At 50.8% G+C, this 10599-nt stretch overlaps 1 non-coding gene across 1 annotated transcript; it reads left to right on the forward strand.

The window, feature by feature from the left end:
- The first annotated feature begins 3059 nt into the window (after positions 1 to 3059).
- On the forward strand, positions 3060 to 3166 carry LOC121272406. The gene has a single exon (XR_005941886.1). It is a non-coding gene; the product is annotated as a U6 spliceosomal RNA (small nuclear RNA).
- Positions 3167 to 10599: the final 7433 nt, after the last annotated feature.

Consider the following 10599-nt stretch of genomic DNA (forward strand, 5'->3'; position numbering starts at 1 on the left):
CACCTGACTGCGCCCCACCCCCAACTACCCCCCCGACCACCTGACTACACACCACCCCCAACTACCATCCCCACCACCTGACTACACCCTACACCCAACTACCCCCCCGTCCACCTGACTACGCCCCACCCCCAACTACCATCCCCTCCACCTAACTACGCCCCACCTCCAACTACCCTCCCGTCCACTTTACTACGCCCCACCCCCAACTACCCCCCCTACCACCTTACTACACCCCACCCCCAAGTACCCGCCCGACCCCCTGACTACCCCCACACCCAACTACCCTCCCGACCCCCTGACTACACCCACACCCAACTACCCCCCCGTCCACCTCACTACACCCCACCCCCAACTACCCTCCCGACCACCTGACTGCGCCCCACCCCCAACTACCCTCCCGACCACCTGACTACACACCACCCCCAACTACCATCCCCACCACCTGACTACACCCACACCCAACTACCCCCCCCGTCCACCTGACTACGCCCCACCCCCAACTACCCTCCCGACCACCTGACTACACCCCGCCCCCAACTACCCCCCCGTCCACCTGACTACGCCCCACCCCCAACTACCCTCCCGACCACCTGACTATGTCCCACACCCAACTACCCCCCCCGACCACCTGACTACACCCCACCCCCAACTACCATCCCCACCACCTGACTACGCCCCACCCCCAACTACCCTCCCGACCACCTGACTACACCCCACCCCCAACTACCCCCCCAACCACCTGACTGCGCCCCACCCCCAACTACCCGCCCGACCCCCTGACTACCCCCACCCCCAAATACCCTCCCGACCCCCTGACTATGCCCCACCCCCAAATACCCTCCTGACCCCCTGACTATGCCCCACCCCCAACTACCTGCCCGACCCCCTGACTACCCCCAACCACCTCCCAGTCCCTGACTAACCCCCCAACCTCCTGAATACCCCCCCCAAACCCGAGTCACCCCTGACATGTCCCCCCATACCCTCCTGACATCCTGACTTCCCACCAATCCCCAAACTACCCCTGCCACCCCCCCCCAATCCCCTGACTACCCTCCCCACCCCCGCCCCCACTGAAGCCCTGGGTGGAACGTTCCATGCCCACTGGCGTTGGGTATGTTTGGTGGCATGAGTGGACAATATGAAGAGAAGGCCCAAAATCAGGCTCACAGCCCCGTGGAACCAGCTTGCAATCGTCCACTCTCCCTCTCAATGTTTCCTACCATTGGGAAGCTCGGTATAACAAATTTGCACATCATTATAAGCCCTCATGCTGGATCATCCCAGCACCTTGACCCTAAAGGGGATAGTGAACCTAATGCGTGCTGAGAACATTCATTTCGGATTTATTATTGAACTCAAATCTCCAACATCGACCCTGGTGTGATTCGAACCCAGGTCCATCAGCGGTACTAGCCCAGAGACAATACCACTAGGCCACAGAATCCCCGGGTTGCCTTCTGGGGGAAGTTTGGACAGGTTAGGCTTGTACCCACTGGAGTTTAGAAGAGTGAGAGGCAACTCAGTTGAAACCTTTAAGATCCTGAGGGGTCTTGACAGGGCGGATCTGGGGAGGATGTTTCCTCTTGAGGAAGAATCTAGAACGAGGGCGTCACTGCTGAAAAATAAGGGGTCGCCTATTTAAGACAGGGATGAGGAGGAGGGTTTTCTCTCAGAGGGTCGCGAGTCTTTGGAACTCTCTTCCTCAAAAGGCATTGGGAGCAGAGCCTTTGGATATTTTTAAGGCAGAACTGGATAGGTTCTTGATTAACAAGGGGGTGAAAGGTTATCGGGGGGGGGGGGTAGGCGGGAATGCGGGGTTGACATTACACTCAGACCAGCTGCGATCTTATTGGATGGTGGAACAGGCTGGAGGGGCCGATTGACCTAACTCCTGCTCCTAATCCGGTATGCTCGTGTGAAAGGGACAGGTCAGTTCCCCTCTCGTTCTTCCTCGAAATACGATCATTGGAACCAACAGGTAGGAGAGGCAGAGGTGACGTGGGGAAGAGCGCCATTTTCTCAATTCAGAGAGCGGTTGGGATCAGGAAGGCGCTGCCTGATGGTGCGGTGGAAGCAGATTCAATCGGGGCTTTCAAAAAGGAGGGGGGGATTAGATAATTATCCGAAGAGAGAGAGAGAGAGAGAGAAAGGAAAAAAAACAAAATCGCAGGACTACGGGAAAGGGGTGGTTGGCGGGGGGGGGGGGTGGTGGTGGGACGAGCTGAGCTGCTCTTTCAGAGAGCCAAGCACAGGCACGATGGGCTGAATGGCCTCCTTCTGTGATGCAGCTGCCCTTGCGGCATGAACTCCCCGGGCGGTGGGATTTAAAAAAAAAAGCCAGAACAGGCCCACGGTGCCACCTGCTCCTATCTAGCTCACGCTTCCTGTGAAAGCCTGTTCGCAAACAGATAAAGGACATAAAAAAAATCTAAAAATATCTAGAGGTCAAGGGGAAACCCTCAGATTTAAAACAGCAAGACCTGTGACTGTTACTGAATTGTAAACGCTTCTCCTCAAGGTTGTTCCTCACTGGCTCTACCATGTGCATTGCAAGTTAGAACAGACTTAACTGACCTCCCCAGCCTCCTCCCTCCCCTGCCCACTACCCTACCCACACCCCCCGCCCCCAGGACCGACACAGGCACACGTATTATAAAACCCTTCCCCTCCTAAGGCCAGTGCTCTCCTTTCATTTTTTTCATTTCAACTTTGCCGCCTGAAATCATGAGGAGGCTGTTCACTGATTGGCGATGGAGTTTATTAGCCCTTACAGAGACCCAGGAGAGGGTCCTTACTCTCAATGGGTTTCCTGCGGAGTGTCCGACTGGATCCAAAATCACAGCTAATTGAAAAGATAAAGGGTCCAGTGTTCCAGACTCGAGCACTTACCAAAAGGGGCTTAAAGAGCAGACTGAGACACAGCCCAATGTGGAGGCTGAATATGAAGTTTCAGACACATTTCGATGACTCATTTCCTGTAACGATTTGCAGCAGCTGTTGTAGATTTTCTCATAAACTGTCATTGATAAATTAACGTATTACAAACCCACACAGTGCTCGCTTCGGCAGCACATATATTAAAATTGGAACGATACAGAAAAGATTACCATGGCCCATGCACAAGAATGAGACGCAAATTCATGGAGCATTTCATATTTTAAGCTTGGCCTAAATAGCCAAGTGGTTATGGTACTGGGTTTGTAACCCCAAGATCAAGAGTTCAAATCTCACAATGGCAAACTATGAAACAATGTAACTTCATCTGAATAGGAACAGATGGAAACGTGTTTGTACTCGAAAGAGTTACAAACTCACACATTCAGAAACCCTCACACTCATTCACACACTTACACTCACCCTCACAAAGACATACTGAAACACACACACTCATTCACACACTTACACACACACACACACAAATGCTCACTCACACTCCCACACGCATACATACACACCCACTCTCACACACAAGGACACATAGTGAAAGATACACACTAGTGAAAGGGACAGAGCACGAGGGAGACAGACAGAAAGGCAGAACAGAGGGACAGCAATAGGGAATAAAAGATAGAGTGAGAGACAGACAGAATGGGATGGAGAGAGTAAGCAACAGAGTGAGAGGGCACAGTTTTAAAGTGTGAGAGAAAAACTTTTTCACACAGCGAGTAGTGAGGGTTTGGAATGCACTGCCTGGGAGTGCGGTGGAGGTAGGTTCAATTGAGGCATTGAACAGGGCATTAGATGGTTATTTAAATAGAAACAATGTGCAGGGTTACGGGGGAAAAGGCAGGAGATTGGCACTAAGTTAAAATGCTCAGAAAGCCAGTGCAGACACAATGGGCTGAATGGCCTTCTTCTGTGATTCTGGTAGACAGGGAGAGAGAAAGCGAGAAATGGGGAGGGAAAGAATGAGAGACTAGAGGAGAGATAGAGAGAGACAGGAGAGAGAGTGAGAGATGGGGAGACAGAGTGAGAGAGAGCGTGATTCAGGGAGAGGGAGAGAGTGAGACTGAGAGACAAAGAGAGACAGAGATGAGGAGAGTGAGGGACAGGGAGAGAGAGTAAGAGGCAGAGTGAAGGGGAGAGAGAGAGAGTGCAAGATGGGGAGAGAGTGAGAGACAGGAGAGAGAAAGAGACAGGAGAGTTAGAGATATAGAAAGACAGTGAGAGAGAGAGAGAGAGATAAAGTTAGAGAGAGGGAAACTTAGGGAGACAAAATGAAATGGGGAGAATGAGAGAGTGTGAGAGAGGAGTGTGTGCGTTTGAGAGAGGGGGCGAGATATACACTCTAACAGCAGCTTTCAATGGCGGGTACAGTGCCAAAGCTGTTTGCTTCACTGGCTGCGTTGGGGGTGTGGGAGGTGCAAGGAGATGAGCTCAGGGCTCTGCCTGACTTTACCTGCCCCGCAATTGGCCTCAGTGCCCCTGAGGTTCAGTAGTGGCTGGATTGAGTGAGAGCGGCCCCGGTTGCCAAGCTGAGACATGCTCATCCTCAGGTATCGGAGGAAGGGCTAGATCAGATCGAGCCGGGACGCCCACAGAGTCGAATAGCTTGCAGAGACGGGCTTGTGCCAGCTGGGCCCATGAGGGGGAACCATCACTCAGAACTGGCAGCCCCCCCTCGGGCCACACTTATGGCATTGTGTGTGTGTGTGTGTGTGTGACACAGGCGAGATTAACTGAAGTGGGTGTAACTTGGTTACAGCATCATTTCAGCTTCCAAAGAGAATCCCAGGAGATTGGCCAATGTGGATACAAAGGATTTTCTGTCCTGTCCTCACCAGTCCCTTGCTGCAAGGACTGAGAGATACATCATCCTCCCACACACACACACACACACACACACACACACACACACAGCGGCCTTGAGCAGCTGTAGAGGGAGGGGTGGGGGAAGCTATGATGAAGCTGATGTACACAGGGATGATGCTACAATATTATCACTATCTGCTCACAGCTTTCACGACTCAATGGGGCTCCTGTCATTGAACAGAGCACACTTCAGTCCTCACAGCATAGAATCCATGACCTCTCTCTCTCTCTCTCTCCCTTTCCCTCTTTCCCTTTCTCTCTCTCTCTCTCGCTCCCTTTCCCTCTCTCCCTTTCTCTCTCTCTCTCGCTCCCTTTCCCTCTCTCCCTTTCTCTCTCTCTCTCTCTCGCTCCCTTTCCCTCTTTCCCTTTCTCTCTCTCTCTCTCTCTCTCTCCCTTTCCCTCTCTCTCTTTCTTGCTCCCTTTCCCTCGCCCTTTCTCTCTCTCCCTTTCCCTCTCTTTCTCTCCCTTTCCCTTTCTCCCTTTCTCTCTCTCTCCCTTTCCCTCTCTCCCTTTCTCTCTCTCTCTTTTCTCTCTTTCGGTCTCTCCCTCCCTTTCTCTCTCTCTCTCTCTCTTTCTCTCTCTCCCTTTCTCTCTCTCCTTTTCTCTCTCTCTCTCCCTTTCTCTCTCTTTTTCTCTCTCCCTCTCTTTTCTCTCTTTCTCTCTCTCCCCCTCTCCATCTCTCCCTTTCTCTCTCTCTCTCCCTTTCCCTCTCTCCCTTTCTCTCTCTCTCTTTTCTCTCTTTCTCTCCCTCCCTTTTTCTCTCTCTCTCTCCCTTTCTCTCACTCCCTTTCTCTCTTTTCTCTCTTTCTCTCTCTCCCTCCCTTTTTCTCTCCCTCTCTCCCTCCCTTTCTCTCTCTCTCCCTTTCCCTCTCTTTTTCTCTCTCCCTCTCTCTCTCCCTTTCTCCCCCTCTCTCTCCACCTCTCTCTCCCTCCTTCTCTGTCGCCATCTCTCCTATTTCTCTCTCTTTCCTCCTCCTCTCTACATCCCCTTTTCTCTCTCCTCTCTTTCTCTCCTCCCTCAGCCTCCCTCTCTCCCTGTATCTCTCAGTTTCCCCCTCTCTCCTCTCTCTCTCAAATCCCTCTTTTCATATTTCACTCTCTCCTTTCCTGTTTTTCTCTCTCCAGGCCCTTTCTCTCTCTCTCTCTCTCTCTCCATGTGTCTACTTAAGTCTCCCTGCCCCTCTCAATCCCCCGCTCTAAATTTCTCTCCCTCCAGCCTGTCTCTCGACCCCCTATATTTCTTTCTCCTCTTGTCTCTCCCCCTCTCCGTATTCGCCCTCCCCTTCTCTCTCTCTCTCTTCTTCGTTCATTTCACTCTCCACATCTGCATCTCTTTGACATTCAGTCTCTCCTCCATCTCTCCTGTTCCCTTTATCCATTATTCTGTGTTCTTCACTGCCCCCTCTAATTTACTCTCTATCGATTTCTCTTCCTTTCCTTCAACATATCCTTTCCTATCACTCCTTTGGGATTTCCCTCTCTCTAAATCTTTCACTTTCCACCCATCGCTATCTCCGAGTCTCTCTGTCTTTTCTCATCCTCCCTCTATCTCTCCTTCTAAACTCTTTCTATCCCCTTCTGTCTCTTTCTCTAACTGCATCTCTATACATCCAGCTCTCTCTCTCCCTTTCTGTCTCTCTTTATCTCTCGTGAAGGCTCACTAGACCATTTCCTGGGTGAGACAGATTATCCCGTGAGGAGGGATTGAGTAGAATGCCTCTATGTTCTCTGGAGTTTTGAGGAATAAGAGACAACCTCATGGAAACATACACAATTCTTAATGGACTTGACAGTCTAGATGCTGGGAGAACGTTCCCCTGGGCTGGGGAATCTATAACATGGAGTCACAGTCTCAGAATGAGGGATCGCCCATTTTGGACCGAGATGAGGGGAGGCTTCTTCCCTCAGGGGGTTCTGGATCTTCGGAATTCTCTATCCCAGAGAGCTGTGGGTGCTCCGCCATTGAGTATATTCCAGGCAGAGGTCGATGGATCCATCGAGGGATACAGGGAGCAGGCAGGAAAGCGGGGTTGGGGTAGATGATCAGCCATGATCTTGTTGAATGATGGAGCGAGTTGAGGGGCTGAATGGCCTATTTCCGTTCCTATTTCTTATGTTCTTATGTTGTCTCTGTCCCTACCTTATTCTTGCTTCCCATCTCCTTCCCCCATCTCTCCTTCCCTCCCTATATCTCATTCTTTGTGCTTTGCCTCTCCCTCCTGTCCATCTGCACCTCTATCTTTATCTCCATCTCTCTCCCTGCCTGTCTCTCTCTACCTCCTTCTCTGCCTAGATCCCTCTTTGCCTCTGATACTCCATCTCTCCCTCTTGACCACTGTGTGTCCATCTGTTTCTATCTAAGTCTCTCTCCCTCTCTCTGTCACTTTATCAATCTTCCATAACCCCTTTCTCTCTTTATCAATCATAACTCTCTTATTGGAACAGTATCTAACCTGTCAAGCACCCTCAGAATCTTATACATTTGAAGATAATATGTTGGAAGATTATACTTACAGTATCTACACAACTCCACAACTTCCTTTAAGATCCTGGAATGGAAACCATGGGTTGTTCTGGGATTTGGTTGCTATCCAGTCACATTATTTTCATCATTCCTGCTATTTGGCTCTTGTTAATTTTGGGAAGACCCGGATTCAGTATTGCTTTCACTGCCATGTCAGGCAAGCTGACCTCTCCCTGGATTGTCAATGCTGATGCACCTCCACCATGTCCTTACTGTCATTGACAATGTCAGTTTTTAAGAGGGTCACATTGCTCCTGACCTCCCTCTTCTTTCTCCCACCCCCTCCGCACCCCCCCCACCCCCGGATGTAATTTGGGCCAATGAGTTACACAGATTTTGATCTTCTGCAAGTTTCTTTATGTACTCCCTCTTTTGCAACTCTTGCTAACCTGCTTGTGATTGACTCTCCTGCAAAACCGAGATTTGGGGCTCGAGGAGGGGGAGCTGGGCGAAGAAGGGAATGAACAAAGGAGGGGGCTGAATGAAAGCTGGAAGGACAAGCGAGCTCTTAAATGATATCGAAAAGAGGACCAAAAGGGGTTCTCCGGATGCTCTCCGTGCTGAAGGGTTGGAGTGATTAATCCCCACCAGAGGGGTTGGCAGGAGAAGGGCAAGAGGCCAATAGTGAAGGAAGCAGCGAGACAACATTCAATACTGGCTTAACCAGAACTCCAACAACGAGGCCATCCACTGTTGCTATGATTGGAATGTTTGGAAGACCATGGGTACCTACGCCGCTCAGTATGGCACTTGCCAATGATTATCTGCTTCATCACCGTTTGATGCTCCAGATACCTTTCCCATTCTCCAGGACATTTTGTGGTTTTACTAGCAGTTTGATGTTGACACTTACCTCTTTCCACATCCTTGGCCATCTTGTGGGTGGGTCCATAATGAGGGGGGCGCTGTGTTAAAATTAGGGGTCGCCCTTTTAGGACAGAGGTGAGGAGAGATTTCTTTTCTCTCAGAGGCTTGTGTGACTTTGGAACTCTCGGCCTCAGAAGGCAGTTGGGGGCGGGGGTCACTGAATATCTTTAAGGTGGAGGGAGATAGATTCTTGTTAGGCAAGGGGGTCAAAGGTTATCGGGGGTAGGTGGGGTTGTGGAATTCGGAACACCAACAAGTCAGCCATGATCTTCATGAATAGCGGAGCAGGCTTGAGGGGCCAAATGGCCTTCCCCTGCTCCTATTTCTTATGTTTTTATGCTCTGATAGGCAAATAAAGCTCTTGATCCTGAGGGGTATAAACCCCTAAATGTTTGTGTATCACACTAAATCCCTTGTTTTTCTTCATGTTTAACAGGATATGGGCATCACTGACAAGGCCAGCATTTATTGCCCATCTCTAATTGCCCCTTGAGAAGGTGGTGGTGAGCTGCCTTCTTGAATCCTTGAGTCCATGTGGTGTAGGTACACCCACAGTGCTCTTAGGGCGAGAGTTCCAGGATTTTGACCCAGCAACAGTGAAGGAACGGCTGATATATTTCCACCATCTACAAGGCACAGTTCAGGAGTGTGATGGGATACTCTCCACTTGCCTGGATGAGTGCAGCTCCCACAACACTCAAGAAGCTCAACACCATCCAGGACAAAGCAGCCGCGCTTGATTGGCACCCCATCCACAAACACTCACTCCCACCACCGACACACAGTAGCAGCAGTGTGTGTACCATCTACAAGATGCACTGCAGGAACTCACCAAGGCTCCTTAGACAGCATCTTCCAAACCCATGACCTCTACCACCTAGAGGGACATGGGCAGCATAGACACATGGGAACAACACCACCTGCAAGTTCCCCTCCAAGCCACTCACCACCCTGACTTGGAAATATATCGGCCGTTCCTTCACTGTCGCTGGGTCAAAATCCTGGAACTCGCTCCCTAACAGCGCTGTGGATGTACCTACACCACTTGGACTGCAGCGGCTCAAGAAGGCAGCTCACCACCACCTTCTCAAGGGGCAATTAGGGATGGGCAATAAATGCTGGGCCCAGCCAGCGACATCCCGTGAATGAATTTTAAAAATCAATCATTTAAAATCGCTATTAGATAAAAGCTCACACACCATTCCACCATCGAATAAACCTAGCGCGTTACTCACTAAATCTAATATGGTGAGCTTCCCTTGTTGGTGAAAACTGTTGGAAAGGAACTATCCTGAACACATCATGAAATTTGTTATGCTTTGGACATGATTTTGTCTGCTTATCCCAACCTCTATATGAAGCTATAATTAATTCCCCATTAAAGCCGCTCTGCGTACATGCTCATCTCACCTCAGCAATAATACACCCTTCCACTTGACAGCAGTTAGACACATGACTTCCAGTACCCTTGAATCTTTTGCAAGGTCTTAACCCTACCCAGTAAGCCACCACCGCCTGCCTCTCTCACTGAGCCGGTGTCGCCGAGACCCGGAGTAATGCTCTGGGGACCTGGGTTGGGTGGATGGTGGAATTTGTATCCGATTAAAGATCTGGGAGTTAAAATCTGATGACCACTCATCATAAAAAAAAAGACCCCAGCAGGTCCACGGATGCCCCTTTAGGGGAACAAACAAAATCTGCCACCCTGACCCGGGCCTGGTCTACGTGTGGGGTTCCGGGCCCACAGCAATGGGGTTGACCCTGAAACGCCCTCTGAACAAGCGGCAGTTGAGGATGAGCAACACGTGCCGGCCTAGCCCCAGTGATGCCCAGGAATGGCTGAATTTCGATGACAGTCCAAATAGAGCGGGCCAACATAATTCCGCAACACGGTCGTGGACAATCGCCGGGGTTAAAAATAAAGTACAACGTAATTTTTTTAAGATTCTTTGGCGGCGATGTGGGCGTCGCTGGCTGAGCCTAGCCTTTGTTGCCCATCCCTAATGGCCCCTGAGATGGTGGTGGTGGGCCTCCATCTTGAGACGCCGCAGTCCCTGTGGCAGGATAATAAAAGGATTGCATGGGGTTAAGAGCATTTCAGCCACATTATGTGGCAAAATTTACAGAGTGAAAACGAAACGTGCATCAAAGTCCAAGAACCCTCCGTGTTTGTTAATGTTCCTCTTCCCCTCCTGTTTTCACTGTCTTTCCCTCAGGCCTCAGTAATGGCTGCCCTCTAATACCCTCTAAGCAAGCTGAATTTGTGCCTGCAATTCACTCAGTTTGCTCCTTGTACTTTCTGGCTGGAACCTTCTGGAAGTGACAGTGGGGTGGGGGGGTGGGGGGGGGTGGTCAGCTGCCGGCTGGAGAGCCGAGGAGGCCCTCGCGTT

Source organism: Carcharodon carcharias, chromosome 33, assembly GCF_017639515.1.
Source record: "Carcharodon carcharias isolate sCarCar2 chromosome 33, sCarCar2.pri, whole genome shotgun sequence".
Taxonomy (NCBI): domain Eukaryota; kingdom Metazoa; phylum Chordata; class Chondrichthyes; order Lamniformes; family Lamnidae; genus Carcharodon; species Carcharodon carcharias.